This window comes from Adiantum capillus-veneris, chromosome 8 (genome assembly GCF_014529385.1).
Source record: "Adiantum capillus-veneris isolate H3 chromosome 8, ASM1452938v2, whole genome shotgun sequence".
NCBI lineage: Eukaryota > Viridiplantae > Streptophyta > Polypodiopsida > Polypodiales > Pteridaceae > Adiantum > Adiantum capillus-veneris.
In genome coordinates, this window is record NC_140938.1 from 2446084 (window position 1) to 2451062 (window position 4979).

The 4979-nt window shown below is 44.6% G+C and overlaps 1 pseudogene; it reads left to right on the top strand.

The window, feature by feature from the left end:
- The first annotated feature begins 1267 nt into the window (after positions 1-1267).
- LOC147451572 (uncharacterized) lies at positions 1268-3573 on the top strand (annotated as a pseudogene).
- The last annotated feature ends 1406 nt before the right edge of the window (positions 3574-4979 follow it).

Consider the following 4979-nt stretch of genomic DNA (forward strand, 5'->3'; position numbering starts at 1 on the left):
CTACCTCTCATGGAGGGTTGAATCCACCCAATTCACCAATAGATTTAGACGGGGGGGGCAGTGGTCCATCGTCACCTGCACCTCTTGAGAGACACATAGGAGACAATCAGATAGTGACTCCTGTTATTACAGAATAGGCCCCAATCAGTACAGGAGATGGAGACATACAGATCACACCACAGGTCATCAGAAAATCTATCAGTACATTTTTGGGAACTAAAGCACTTGCAAAAAATTTGATACATGTTAAAAGGTCTTTGCAATTTGATACATGTTAAAAGGTCTTTGCAATTTAATCCATTACCAAAGAAACTGATCAAATAGATAAAACCTTTAGTAGCCATGAATATTCCTCCCCCAGTAAACCCAAAGGTTGGCCCGGCCAGGTTCAATGGCAAAAAGAAAGCCAATGCTGACAGCCATGTTGGTCAGTTTGAGACCAGATGGCAGGCTAGTGGTTATGGGATACATCCAGATGATGTTAAGAAGGAACATTTCGCGCTACTTTGCAGGGTAAAGCTGTCACTTGGTTTACACAATATGGATTGAATCATTTTGCAGATTACAATGCTCTCAAAACAACATTTTTGGCTGAAGATTCATCTTCCCAATGGGTTCCACCACCTATATCATTGATTGTGCTAGAAGGCCACTGTACCATGGATCACAATACTGTGTGGTTTATATCTAAGGAGGAGCTAGACCAGCAATGGAACCAAAGAGACTACTTGCACTTGCACTACCTCAAGGACCTCATTTTAGTTGTGGAGGGCCTCATTGGGTAAGACATTGTCCTTTGGGTGTGCTTGGGGTGTGCGAGAGAGAGAGAGAGAGAGAGAGAGAGAGAGAGAGAGAGAGCGCTTTCATCACGAGCCCTCTTTTCTTTGTGTGTATGTGTGTGTGTGATGGAGAGAGAGAGAGAGAGAGAGAGAGAGAGAGAGAGAGGGAGAGAGAGAGAGAGAGAGAACCAAAATTCTTTTTCTTAAAAGGCAAGTGTTCTTGATCTATGGTCAACGACTTCTTACCATTGATTTTATACCTATATTGAACAACGAGAATACAAATAAGGCACATACCCTTGATTTTATATGTATTTTCAACGATGAGAATACTAATCACAATTCTATTTTTCTTTTAGAAAATGTGTCACTTTTAAGCTCACTTTTTATTAGTAAGTTTGAAATACTAATCTCTCTCTCTTTCTCTCCCTCTCATCCAGAGGATTGCGGCTTAGGCTAGTCAAAGACTTCCCCGTTTTCTCACACCACTAGAGGTTGAGGCCATCCTACAACAACCTATGCGCCAGTTTATTAAATGATCACTTCCCCACAGTTAGCTCTAGCTATAGTTTAGTGTGTTAGTCCTCTATTTTTTCTTTATTTCCTAGCTACAGATAGGATATGGTATTTTGTAACCTTTTGGCCTCCTCTCTCTCTCTCTCAGAATCACCGAGCCTGAATAATCGACCCCAATAGCTCGAACACTCATCTTTAGGAAACGCTGGTTCTGTGTTTACCCTAACATGGCAAAGCGTGGGGGTGCGGAGATGGAGATTTTGATTGTGGAAGGCTTTGGGCGGCGGTGGAATCTTGCATCTGGAACGCCTATGGGGGAAGCCATGGCGTACATATCTCCGCATGTGTTTGTGCAGGCGGAAACGTTGGTGATGGAGATGATCGTGGAGGAGGAGGAGCTTCCCGTCCTGCTGCCACGGCATTATACTCTTGTTACATGGCACAAATACAGAGTCAGCTTGTTGATGATGCAGGCTCCACACAGAGGATCACAGGCTCCACACAGAGGATCACGGCGGTTTGCGGCTGGCCTCTCACTCTCAGTGGATCCCAACCACAACTACTACATTCCTCCGGTCATAGATGATCTTGTGAAGGATCTTAAGGAGGTAAAATATTGCATCTTGTGTGGTTCACGGCAAAGTGGGAAGAGCACCTCCATCCTGGCTGCCATGGACCGGATATGGAAAGAGTCACAGCAGCTCTCTGTGTACTTAGGTTTTGGCCTGATCGGTGCTGACGAAAGCTGGGATGGACAAAGGTTTGGGCCTACTTGTGGGATAACTTGAACCACGAACACCCCAAAATCTTCAGGGCCAGGGATCCAGGGGAAGAGTGCAGTGATGTGCAGTTCAAATCACTCTTTTTGAAGGACAAACTGCCGACACCCGTTACGGTCATCATTGATGAAGCAGATTCCCTGCTTGATTTGCCTACTGCCTGCATTGAGGGGTTTTTCCATGTAATCAGGGGGATGAAGGGTAATCCCAAAAGATACAATGTTTTTGGTTTTCTCATGGCTGGAACGGAGTGTGTGCACGATCTTATTGAAGCACAGTATCACAAGCGTGTGGAGGATGCACTGCGAAGTGGTCGTGACTACAACATAGGATTTACTCCAAGTAGGCTATCTCCTTTCCTCACGATCATGTGCTCACTTCAACTAAGTTCAGCCAAGAGGATATACTGTCTTTACTAAAACAGGCAGCTCTGCTGATCGACCAGGTGTCCACATTGAGGTGGATTCAATAGCGTCTTCCATCATGCAGTGGACTTGGGGCCACAAGGGCTTGACTGGCACTTGTTTGGCATATCTTTTCCAAGAGGAATTATGGACGCTGAAGGCATGGATTAATCGTGCCGAGTCTTATCGTTTGGGGAATTACGTAGTTGGGATGGACACATACAGTCGAATAATGTGATTTGTCAGAAAGCATGCAGATAAGGACGAGTTCTATCCTTTAATAGTGAAGCTGCTAGAAGTAGAGGAACTTCAATGTGAAAGGGAGACGGTCAATCAGTTGTGTGACTTCATTGCCCAAGGGGTCTTGGATGCCACCGAGGAAGGAAGTAGAGACCTTCACCACTCCTACGCACTGCTATACTCGGTGGGAGTGCAATTGTGCAGGCGGTGGTGGATTTGCCTCCTGCTCCTCGTCAGCTGGATAGGAGGTGGGTTCTCCTGCAGGTTATCAGGACCCTCGATGGAGATGCAATGTGCAGGCCTGAGTGTTTAAATGCTCACGGTGAGCCATCAAAATATGCACATTTGAGATCACGCTTCCTGACCTATGTTTTGTGTGTTTGTGTGTGCGTGCACAAAATTGAGGGTGTAGGTCATGGGATCGGGCACGTACCTTCTTCAATTGAGAGGACAGAGCTGATTGTGATGGGGAGGCATTCACGATGGAGCCCCACATAGGTAAGCAAGCTTAAATGTGTGTATGTACCTGTAGATTTTGGGAGAGGGGAAGGAAGAAATGAATCTATAGCGGGAAGACTAGGTCTAGTTTTGCTTGATTTTTACGCGTCACCGGTAATACCCCGATAGTAAGACCCTCAAAAATTTTGAATTTTGAAATTTGAATTACTGGGGAATATATTAAAGGTTGTACCGGCCATGGTTTTTTTTGCAAAAATGCTACCCCTGATAGTGGCTCAAATGAGTTCGAGAATCCATACCTAGCAGCAAGGACTCCTAAGGGTATGAGAGAGACTAACCTCTCGTCATTGCCACCATTTGGCAGCACCCCCAAGCTCCCCCAAGCTAGGGTTAAGCATACATACATAAACACATGTACCAATAAGTCCGAAGCATCCCATACCACCCGGCCTCACCCTCTCGAGGTGACCTCGTGCCTGCGGACTACTTGTGAGTCCTTTAGCTAGTGGGGGTCCCCTCATAATGAGACCTTCGGCCTCCTCTTATAAGTCACTAGCCACACTGGCCATGTTTACATGGGTGCCTACCCGGACACTAGACTCTCATTCTGGCTTAGCCTATAAGCAAGACCTTCCAATCAATAGGACTATGCTCATGCTCTATGTCATAAATTAGTGACCCTATGATGTGGACGTAACGTACTTTCCCCTTGTAGGATCATTGATGTCCCCATAACCGAAATGAGGCAATTGAGACTTCAAATTTCTCACAAATTCCCACGTTGCGAACCTTTTTGGTCTACCCTTCCACTTGATCAAGTATTCATCGTAGGTACATTGCCTAGAGTCACGAGCACGTTGATTCAATACTGATCCAATATTGCTTCTAGTTCACGAGGAATGTAATTTGTTTGGACATCCACCTAAACATCTTCCTCAATAGGACAATATTATTAGCTTTGCCTAATTTTTCCTTGAGACGATTAATACGTAAAACTGGTGTATAGTTAGTTACATATGGTGGAAGAGCAAGTTGGTACGGTAGAGGCAATCTTCTTCGTGACCTTAAATGGACCACAATACCTAGCAGATAGCTTGTAGTGTTTACCCGTTCGCATTGTTTTGGAATCTTTGGGTATCTTTAGTTCAACCCACTGTCCAAAATCAAGAGTTCTAGGGGATCTCTTTTGGTTGGCATGAGTAGTAACTTGTTCACAAGCTCTCCTTACACTATCCTTTGCCAATTTCAACATTTCTTGCATATCATACAAGAAATCTTGAGCTTGGCCATCTTCGACTTTTTCTAAGCCGACAACAATTGGAGATTTAGACTCAAATCCATACATCAGCATGAATGGGCTAAATCTAGGAGTTGAATGCTTCTACTATTTGAAGGTGCGATGCGGGAGCCTACAAGCATGCGGTGCGATGGAGGTGAAGTGGAGAAGATGAGACATAGATGTAGTGGACTCACTCAAAATAGTGAGCTAGGGGTTGAGTCCTTATGGTTTTGTATAGTATGAATGGTTAATGTTAGTGCTTGGTCGTCGACTAACTTGGGCTAGCACATTGGGCGTTATCACCCTTTAGAGAAAACCTATCTAACACACACCCATAAGTGCCCAAACCCCTTCAGAAGATACATCTTGGGTAAGAAGATATGTAGGGTTATCATGTGTGTGCACTTTCACAAGCTCCATAAGCTTGTCCTCAAGCACATTCCTAATGAAGTTGTTCTTCACATCTATATGCTTTGTCTTTGCATGAAACACTAGATTCTTTGCCAGCATGATAGCACTATGA